The 11670-nt window shown below is 31.0% G+C and overlaps 1 long non-coding RNA gene across 1 annotated transcript; it reads left to right on the forward strand.

Moving 5' to 3' along the window:
- Positions 1 to 6948: 6948 nt before the first annotated feature.
- On the forward strand, positions 6949 to 8144 carry LOC145794886 (uncharacterized). The gene is made up of 2 exons (XR_014334852.1): positions 6949 to 7588; positions 7740 to 8144. It is a non-coding gene; the product is annotated as an uncharacterized LOC145794886 (long non-coding RNA).
- Positions 8145 to 11670: the final 3526 nt, after the last annotated feature.

Consider the following 11670-nt stretch of genomic DNA (forward strand, 5'->3'; position numbering starts at 1 on the left):
TGCACTTATTTAGCTCATCCCAAACAACCCCTAACAATCCCTATAGTTTGGAGCTTGTCTCATTTTGGTCCCTGACTTTTCAATTGTGACACATTTGACCCTAAATTTTGAATCTTGTTCCAAATAATGACAATTGAATATACTATTAGATTTTTCAAAGGCAAAATTATCGATTTGATAAAATATAAATTAATTTGACAAAAATAAATATTAAAAAATTATTTATGAATTTTTTTAAATTATTTTTACCTACTAAAGATAAAATTATATAAAATTGATAAATCTTTAGAAATTTTTTTTTTTTTACCAAATTAATTTTTATTATGTATTTGGATGATGATCATGTAAAATTAATTTTTAAAAATTAATCATGTAATTTTTATTAATTTTTATCAATTTTACATAATTTTATTTTTGGTGGCTAGAAATAATTTTTAAAAATTTTAAAATATTTTTTGGATATTTATTTTTGTCAAATTAGTTTATATTTTATCAAATTGGCGATTTTACCCTTAAAATTAAGCAATGTTACGTTAATTGTCCTTATTTGGAACAAGATTCAAAATTTATGGTCAAATGTGTCACAAATGAAAAGTCTGGGACTAAAGTGACACAAGCCCTAAAGTATAGGGACTATTAGTGTAATTTGTTCAAAAAATAATTTTTATATTAAAAAAGACAAATTACACTAACCATCTTTATAGTTTGGGACTTGTGTCATTTTGGTCCCTCACTTTTCAATTATAATACATTTGACCCTAAATTTTAAATCTTATTCTAAATAAGGATCATTGAAGATACCATTACTCAATTTTAAGAGTAAAGTCATCGATTTAATAAAATATAAACTAATTTGACAAAAATAAATGTCAAAAAAATATTTTTAGATTTTTTAAAATTATTTTTACTCACCAAAGATAAAAATATGTAAAATTGATAAATTTTTTACACATTTATTTATTTATTTATTTTACCAAATTAATTTTTATTATGTGTTTAGATGATGATCATATAATGGATGGTTGTTTTTATTATCATTAAATTAGTTTATATTTTTCTAAAATTCAAATATGACAACAATTTTGATATCATTATTAAGCCAATCTATTAAATCAAAAAATCTAAAACTAAAAATATTTTATATATTAAATATATCGATTACACATTAAGGCCATGTTTGGTGAAGGTATTAATAATCCAATCAAATTAGTGTGGTATTCACTATCCAATTGAATTAGTAGGACAAATTATCCCCTTATCCATTTTTTTATTTTCATTGAATAAGAAAGCAAATGAACATAGGATTATTAATAATCTTACAAATTTGTTGAATTAATTATCTATTGGATTAATAATCCTGAAACAAAATTTCAAAACAAACATAAGATTATTGGATCTACAGATTAATAATCTCAATCTCATCATATCAATCAAGCATGCCCTAAAAGCCTAGGAACCACCCATTACACGATCATTGTTCAAACACATAATAAAAATTAATTTGATAAAATAAATAAATGCGTAAGAGATTTATTAATTTTACATAATTTTTTCTTTTGTGGGTAAAAATAATTTTTAAAAATTTAAAAATATTTTTTTGACATTTATTTTTGTCAAATTAATTTATATTTTATCAAATTGACAACTCTGCCCTTTAAATTGAGCAATGGCATCTTCAATTGTCCTTATTTGAAATGAGATTCAAAATTCATGATCAAATGTGTCACAATTAAAAAGTCATAAACCAAAGTGACACGTGCCCCAAACGATAGGGATTGTTAGTGTAATTCATCCTTAAAAAAATATCTAAAACAAATATATATATATATATATATATATACACATATTTCAAATCATAGGTTGCAATTGCAAAAAAAAAATAAAAAATTTGCGTTGTTCCGGTCAACCGCCAGATGTCCGGGAGGACAACTGAGAGGATGTCCGTGTGAACGATCCAGTAGACCCAATCTGCTCTTTTCAAAATTTAAAATTTAAAAATTCCTTTCAAAACTCATAACCAAACAAATTTTCTCTTTTCAAAATTAAACTCGCAATTCTACACTCACATCACAATTTCAAAAAGAGAATCACAATTCCAAAACTAAACCAAATGCAACCTTAATTCAATATGATGTACGTTAATAGTAAATTTAAAATTTTTATCAAATCTTGTTATAAGGTTGGTTGTTTGGCAAGACGTTCAAGTGGACTTCTGGCTATGAGTAAAATTTGACGTTCAGATAAAAAAACCCAATTGTTCGGACGATGCCTAGGAGGACGTTTGGCCTAACAACCACCTACAAAATCTGATGAAGGTCTAAAGTTTCCTTAATTTGATGAAAAAATTAACTCTCCTTTCATTTGATATCGATTTGATGAAATGGTTAGAGTACTGTTTTAACTAATTGTTCATCAAATTTATGTTTGATAAAACATTTGATGAAGGATTGGAGATAACCTTATATCTTAAAATTGTGTGTGTTTAATTATAGTGGTTTTGATAATAGTGTTTCTTTTTTTTAGGATAAATTACATTCACTATCCGAAGATTTTTGATAATTACATTGATTTTTTTTAGAAAAAATTATTTTGATCTTCTTGTGACTAACGCCACTAATAGAAGGGTTAGGCCTCGTTTGGGAACAGGCTAATTTACTAATTTTTTGCTATTTAGCTAAAATATGAGCTAAAAAAAAATTAGTATGTTTGGGATGACTTTTTGATTTTTTACGAAAAGATGTGCAAAAAGTAGAGAGAACAGAGAATCTTTGACTTTTTAGTTTGGGTTGTTGGCTTTTTGGTTTTTTTAGTGACTTTTTAGCTTTTGGCTAAAAAAGTCACTTGCCAAACGAGGCCTTAGCTTAGTATTTTTAATATTAGAGATATTTTTGTTGTAAACCATTAAGTATGTGATTATTATTTTAATTATAACTTATGTGAAGTTTAGTTATGATTCACTTTTTTTAATTGTAACTAAAAAAATTTAGCAATAACATTTGTGGTTTAGTTATGACATTTCTAATATTTAAGACCACAAACGTTATAACTTATATATAGTACACATAAAATGGTATGTATTCTAAAATAACCTATTGTTGTGGCAAAAATGATGATGAAACAAATTAAAAAATTAATTACATAATAAAAGAAGTTATTTAGTAGTTTTTAAATTATACTTGACATCAGTTCAGTTATCCTTAAAAAAAGAAAAAAAAGAAAAAGAAAAAAAAAGGGAAAGAAGAACAAATTGATAAGTCTCAGTATCTAAATTAATAAAAATCAAATTGGGATACTACATATATTCATTACAATAGTATTAAATAATATTTTTAAATACTGTTAACACCATAAATCTGCAATTTTTATTATTATTTATTATTTATATAATTGCAGGACACGTGGCATCCTCTTATTCATTTGGAAGTTAAAGGAAGTTATAAAGATAATGGAGAATATGAAGGACAAAGTGGATGAGTGGGAGGACAAAGTGGATGAGTGGAATGACACATGGCAAGACAAGAATGAAGATGGAAGAAATGGTAGTTACTAAGTAGTTATTGCTGTATTTTTTCTTCTATAAATAGCCATTAATGGCTACATTGTAAAGGATCCAGAATTCAAAATCAAAGACACTTGATTTCAATATTTCTTGTCATTTTCCTTATCTTAGGAGTAGTTTAACATAGATTTATATTTCGAAGCATTTATTTTCAGCATTTCCATTTCGAAGCATTTTATGCACTTTCTTTTCGAAGCATAGGAGTAGAGGTAAGTAATTATTACTTCGATTGTTCACTCAATCATCTTTCTCCGTCCCTTTTTCTTCTTTTACTTTTTCTTTTCGCTACACTTGGCAAATTTGAAGTCCTCTTCGTTGAGGCAAAAGAACCGTCAACACAATCGCTTGATAATTGGCTTGAATTTAATCTGTAAGGATTTTTCAATCCTTGCTGGCACGCTCGCATTTATGATATTTTCCTTCGTAGGAAAAATAAGCCAACATTTTTTGGCACGCCCGGTGGGACGTCAAGTGTAATAAATGGAAAATGAATTGGATTTGTCCATTTCGAATAGTCTAGATGAAATTTATTGGCGTAAACAAGAAATTTTGGATCTTCAAGAAGAGATCCATTTTCTTGATGAAATAAATTTTCATCCCTTACAATATTATTTGGTGGAAGAAAAAAGACACCATTTAATTGGAGAAATTCATCAACTTGATATGGAAATTCGCCAATGGAATGATGAGTTATCAACTCTCACTACCAAGTCTTTAACTGAGGCCTTAATGGCCGGAATTGATGAATTTTTTCAGAATTTTTGCATGGTTAAAAATAGCAAAAGCAAAGAGTTGATTTCATCAATGGCTCGGGGGGTTCAAGAATCCGTTTTTAAAGAGCCAAATTATGAAATTAACACAACGAAAGAGCATGTTCTTGAGCCAAATTTGGCTAAGAATGATGTTCCATGTATGACTCGGGGGGTCCAAAAACCAAATTTTAGAGAGTCAAGTCATGAAAATAACATATCTATGGGTGATTTTCATAAGCCATTAATGGCTAACATGGAAAAGCAACCCACTTTGCCAAATAATTATGAAAACCTATTCGGCAAAAGTCATGTTTTTAAAACAAACATGGTCAAGAATAATGAACAAGCCACTGTTCATGAATTCAAAATTTTTGATATTTTTCAAAATGTCAAAAAGTATAAATTTTCATGGTCACACTATACCATGACTTTTGGTGTTCAAAATCCTTTTTGGATTTGTGGTTCACATCAAAATATAATTATGATGATGTGGCTAATAAAATTAACAAATTGTTCTTATGAGTTCGAAGCACTAAGAACAAGGGATGACCATTTAAAATGCATGAACTTGGCTAGAAAAAGCCTGTGCATTTAAATAAATGGTTGAGAATGGCTTATCTTTCCAAATTGATGGCCAGTTGTTTGTATGTACACAATCAAAGCATCGAAGATACATTTGAAGCATCAAGAGTTGTTTCGAAGGTTGATTACTTCACATTCGAAGCTGTATAAAGCTTTGAAGATACATTCGAAACATCAAGAGTTGTTTCGAAGGTTGATTACTTCACCTTCGAAACTGTATAAAACTTTAAAAACTTTCGAAATGTGTACATCTCTTCAAATATATGTAAAATGACAATTAATTAGTTGTCGAATAATGCCTGTTTTTGGCATGATATGTTGGTTCGAAGAACAACAGTTTTGGTATCTTCGAAGAGTTAATAATTGGTTCGAAGCACAAAATTAATATTTTCATTAATTATGTGTGAACCAGAACATATAAGTTTTGAATAACCACAATGTTGGCCAAAAACAGCTTCGAAAGCCGTTTTGCTATAAGTTGCTTCGAAAGCCGTTTTGCCATAATTTTGTAAGCTTCGAAGCACTCTATCTTGCATCAACAACAGCTTCGAAGAAATAATAATGGTGGTTGTGAACCTTCGAAGCTTTGCCGAGTATTTTTGAGGATGTAATTCGTCTTTTGTCGGCTCCATCGACCTTCGAAGAATGATTTTGGTCCTTTATATCACTTTCGAAGCTTGTTACTAGTCATAATTCGAGTCATCTAGTCATAATTTCATACTCATTCGAAGCACTTTATTGGTGTTGTTACATCATTCGAAGCACTTTACTGCTTAGGTTAGTCATGTGCTTGGTTCGGCCCTTCAAAAATTCAAGTAAACATCATTTTTAAGGGCCGCGGGGGGTAATGTTAACACCATAAATCTGCAATTTTTATTATTATTTATTATTTATATAATTGCAGGACACGTGGCATCCTTTTATTCATTTGGAAGTTAAAGGAAGTTATAGAGATAATGGAGAATATGAAGGACAAAGTGGATGAGTGGGAGGACAAAGTGGATGAGTGGAATGACACATGGCAAGACAAGAATGAAGATGGAAGAAATGGGTAGTTACTAAGTAGTTATTGCTGTATTTTTTCTTCTATAAATAGCCATTAATGGCTACATTGTAAAGGATCCAGAATTCAAAATCAAAGACACTTGATTTCAATATTTCTTGTCATTTTCCTTATCTTAGGAGTAGTTTAACATAGATTTATATTTCGAAGCATTTATTTTCAGCATTTCCATTTCGAAGCATTTTATGCACTTTCTTTTCGAAGCATAGGAGTAGAGGTAAGTAATTATTACTTCGATTGTTCACTCAATCATCTTTCTCCGTCCCTTTTTCTTCTTTTACTTTTTCTTTTTGCTACACTTGGCAAATTTGAAGTCCTCTTCGTTGAGGCAAAAGAACCGTCAACACAATCGCTTGATAATTGGCTTGAATTTAATCTGTAAGGATTTTTCAATCCTTGCTGGCACGCTCGCATTTATGATATTTTCCTTCGTAGGAAAAATAAGCCAACAAATACTCACATAGTTTAACTATATATGTAATTTATTACATTAAATACATACAAATTCTTATATTTCTCATTTAATTTCAATAATTCATACTAACTTGTTTGCCTAAAAAACGATTAATTAATTCTTTTTATTCTTAATTTACAAATAATCATCTCCAATTTTATGCAAATCAAATTAAAATCCCCTATGTGTAGATTGAACAACTAATTACTAACTTTTTTCAAAAAGAAAAAAAAAATAGAACTTTTAGTCAAACTAATGGTCAACTAACAAAAAGGGACAACAAGTGCAAATCAAAAGTAAAACTTAAAGGAGGTTAATGTAATTTCTAAAAAAAAATGGAAGATCGGTGTAATCGGCAGAAACTTTAAGGGCTATGAGTGTAATTTAACCCTTTTTTAATAATTAAAAAAAATTGATATATTTAATGGTTGTTTTTTTTTTTTTTTGTTTTATTGGATATTTGGGGACAAATCCAATTTAAATTTTTTTTCTTCTTAAGATTTAGACGTTAAAACTCGACCAAACAATTTATTTATATATGTAAGTTTCCAAACCAAACCATTCTCTCTCCAACATCTCTCTCTCCCTCTCCATCTCCGCAGCTCAGCTCACCCTCCGCCACTCCACCACTACCATCGTCGTCTCTGCCATCTCTTTCCACGGCCTCTGCTACGTTGTCAACAACAACCAAACTATCTAAACCCTAACCCAAACTGCCTCTCTCTCTTTTCTATTCTCTCTACCTTCATCGTCACTGACACCACCACTTTGGTCGCTATCGCTGACCTCGATCTAGTCATCGACCTCTCTCTTTCACACACACACACACACACACACACACACACACACACACATACACACACACACACATACCAAACCCTTTCTCTCTTTAAACCCTCTCTCTCTCTCTCTCTCTCTCTCTCTCTCTCTCTTGTAGTCGTCGGAGTCGCCATTGACCTCGCGCTGCTACTTAATACCTCGATACTATACATCGCCGGATCTGCAGATCTGAGCTTTTCCGCTTCAAATCCTGTAAATCTATACGATCCCTATTACGATCTAGACGTGAAGGAAGCTTTGAATCACCATCCTCGAGAGATCGTGGACGCGAGGAACCAATGTCTCAAGTAAGCCATGGACCTCTTCATGAAGCACGACTACCTCCCAATGGTTTGCAGGCATGTCTCTATTTGATTCCCTTGTTTTGATGCTCGAAAAATGTAGGAATTTATTGTAAGAAAATTTTCGATCTTATGTTTTATAATACTTTGGTCTCTGTATTGTTTTTTGTTTTATTATCTTTGCCATTGATGATAACATTTATTACAGTCCCTTCCCCAACCAATATTGACGACAAAGAGCCAAGATCGGCGACAGAGAGCCAAGATCATCTTCGATTTGAAGATCTATTTCCCAAGGATTTCTATTTGTTGATCTTCCTACATCGATCCAGATCTCAATGCTCATGATCATCCTCGATGCTTTTCTCTCCAAGCCTAGAACAGAAAGGGAATTGATTGTTAGATAAAGAGATTGTTGTTGATAATGATGATCAAATAGATAATTTTTTGTTTTTGTTTTGTATTGAACAGATAAGGATGAAAGAGAGAGCAGATAGAAAAAAATTATGACAGTTAGGGTTTGGTTTGGCTTGCTATTGCAACAGATATGGGTTGGTTTGGTTCTATATTTCAACAGAGAGAAAAAATAAAAATAAAATTAAAGGATTTTGACATATGGAATTTAGGAGAAAAAATTGAATAGATAATAAAATTTGGACAGATATTTGAATAGATAAGGGGTAAAAATTAAACAAATAGTTAAAAAAATTAAACAGATAAAAACATATTTAAACAAGTAGTTGAAAAATTGAATAGATAGCCAAAAAAAATTGAACAGATAAATATAAATTTGAACAAATAGAAAATAATTTGAAAAGAGAGATATAAATTTAAACAAATAGTTAAAAAAAAAATCAACATATAAATTAAGAAGTAAAATTGAAAATAAAATGTCTTCCAAAATCAACAAAAGGTCTTCTCACCAAATTATTTCACAAGAGTAGATCTCTCACTAACAAAAAAATATCCACCTAATACCTTATATCCTCCTTAGATTTGATTTATCACCAATTTTCTCATTTTTTTTTTAATTTGTAGTTTTTATATTTAGAGAGAGTTTTGGGAATGTTTTGAAACTTTTACTTTTAGTGAAAATTTACTATATAATTATAATAACGTTATGAAAACCCTATTAACATAACTAAATAGACACGGTGGAATTTTTCAAAGTATGAAAAGTAAATTGTCTTTTAATAACTTTGTAATATTCCTATTTTTTTTTTTAATTTTATGGAGAAGGATTTTTAGAAAAATCAGATAGTTACAAAATAACCCAATGTGGCTATGAATAATGAAAACAATTTATTTATTTAGACTCTATAACTAAAAGCAAGTACAATTGGTATGCAAATTATTTTATTTTATCTTATTTTTGTGTATGTGTGTGTATGCACATTTTCACCCCCACAAAAAAAAAAAAAATGCAAAAAAGAAGTGTTGGAATTCATGAAAGATGAGATTTTACAATTTTTAAGGAATTTTACAACAATGCCAAATTAGTTGGAGGTTTAAATTCTTCATTTATTGCTCTCATTCCTAAAAATGACAATCTTGGTATAAATCAATTGGTCTGATTGGGTCTATCTACAAAATTCTAGCTAAGGTCTTATCCTCAAGCCTCTTCCTTCTATTATAAGCGAAGCATAATCGGCATTTTTGGGCAAGCATAACATTCTTGATGGCATCTTGATTGCTAATAAAGTAGTGCACAGCAGTGTCAATGGGGATTTCTTATTTGATCTAATGAGGAAATTCGGGTTCAGACTTGTGTGTCTACTACAAGGATTTCTTTGTCAGTAAGTGGGAGCCCAAAGTCATAATTTAATTCAGAGAAGGGATTGAGGCAAAGTGATCCATTATCTCCTTTTCTTTTCAACATATTTGTTAAGGGTTTAAATATTCTCATCATGCGGGCAAGGGGATTAGGGCTGTTAAAGGGTACGATTGTCGGTAAAGAAGAAATGAGGGGGTCTCATTTTCAATTTGCCGATGACACTATTCTATTTTGTGAAGCTAGTTGGGAAGAAATTCTTTGTATCAAAAGATTTCTTAGGTGTTTCAAGATCATTTTAGGATTCAAGATTAATTATGTTAAAAGTATGGTGACTGGTACAGGAGAGGAGGATGGCATTATTGATGAATTTGCTACTGCATTGAACTGTTAGTCAACAGGTTCCATTGAAATTCCTTGGGTCACCAAGTACCAACCCTAGATTGATTTTTGCCTGGAGCTCGGTTGTGAAGAAATTTAAAGGAAGGCTTGCAAATTGGAAAATGAAGATGCTATCATTTGATGGAAGACTTGCTCTCATTAAATCTGTGTTGTCAAGCTTACCCGTGTACTTTTTGTCCATTTTTAAAATGCCAGTGGGAATGCTTAATAGAATTCAAGCTTCCTTTATATGGGGGGGATTTTGATTTAAAGAAAAAAATCCATATGGTTAGGTGGGATGAAATGTCTAAAGACATCAAATTGGGTGGTCTGAGAGTGAGAAGGTTGACAGACATTAATTCATGTGCATTAGCAAAATGGTGGCGGTAATTTGGGATGGAAGAAAAAGGCATTAAGGAAATTGATCTTGTGCAGTAAGTACCATTGCAAGGGGGGAAATGGTTGCCTAATTTCAACAATGAGATGAGAACCTTAAGATTATGGTCAAACATCATTCAAGAAGCCCCTATTAATCCAAGTCTATTTAATTTCTTTATTTCCAATGCTCAAATTCAGCTTGGAAATGGTAGAAAAGTGTGCTTCTGGATTGATGAGTGGCATGGCAACATTAGTTTGAAGGAGGAATTCCCTAGGTTGTTCTATTTGTCTGCTGAAAAAGAAGGTTCAGTGCTAGATTTTTATGAGAATAGAAATTTTGATGGGAAATGGAACTTCAACTTCAAAAGAAATTTATTTTCATAGGAAATTAATGAAGTTAGTAGCCTTGGCAATTATTTGCAGGATGCACCAGCAGTCAGATTCTATTATCATGATCATCACACTCGATCAGTTTTTTGTTAATTATGTGTATAAATGGTGTGAATCTCGTTTGGGGGTAAAAATTAATGCGTCAAAACTGCTATGGAATAATGTCTCTCCTCTTAAGGTTCAATTCTTTGGATGGCTTACTTGGAAGAGTAGAGTCAAATTAGCTATGTTCCTTCAAAATATTGGCATGATTGGGCCTACGCAAGTATGGTTTGCCAATTTCGTCATTCTTGTGATAAGTCTATGGATCATCTTCTTCTTCATTGTTCCTTTGTTTGGAAAATTTGGTCCAGTCTGTTATATTGATGGGGTGTGCAGTGGGTTGGGCCAGCCTCTGTTTGTGATCTACTTCATGTTGGAAAAAATAATTTTTGGTGACTTTAATTTAATATTAAAGTGTGGTGACTTTAATTAAATATTAAAGTGGATCCCAACCTTTTATTGTGTTAGATCCAAATGAGCCAAAAACCATTGGGTTTTGAATAAGAAATTGCCACGTGATGTTAGATTCATGAATATGATTTTAAAGAGTATTTAAATCCTTTTTCTTGGCTAAAGGGTGTGAATCCTTTGGGCATCCAAACTTTCATATTTTTGGAAAGGGGCTATGGATGCTTGGTGTTTTAATGACCAGCCTTAAAGATTGGAGGCTCTTCCTCTCTCCCCTTTACATGTATAAATTGAGACCCTCCTATCAAGTTTCAATATATAAATTTTTTGCTTCCATTTTACAAGTCAATTTGCCAGAAAGTTCCTATATTGAGAGAGTGTTGCCACTGTTCTTGTTCGCTAAGCTAGACAGAAAGTGCTTCTACCGTAGCTGGTTTTGACCGTCGTATCCCGGGAGACAGACGTCGAGATTCCTCAAGCACTCGACCCGTGAGGCGGCGAAATCTGTTTTAAGGAAACTACTTCCGTGCAGGCTTCGGTTTCGTCTCTTTACCCTTTTATTGTTTTGTGTATTTCTGTTGAAATTTAATTATAATTATCAGCATATGTTCTTGGTATATAATTTGATTTCTTCATAAATCTATTTATTTAATTTCACAATTTGAACAACAAGCTTAAAACAGATTTTATATATATTTTCTATGAAATTGATCGAATAAATTTATATAGACTATTAGGCTAGCTTTGTATAATGTTACTAGGAATTGTT

This window comes from Camellia sinensis, chromosome 7 (genome assembly GCF_055761805.1).
Source record: "Camellia sinensis isolate YWXY chromosome 7, ASM5576180v1, whole genome shotgun sequence".
NCBI lineage: Eukaryota > Viridiplantae > Streptophyta > Magnoliopsida > Ericales > Theaceae > Camellia > Camellia sinensis.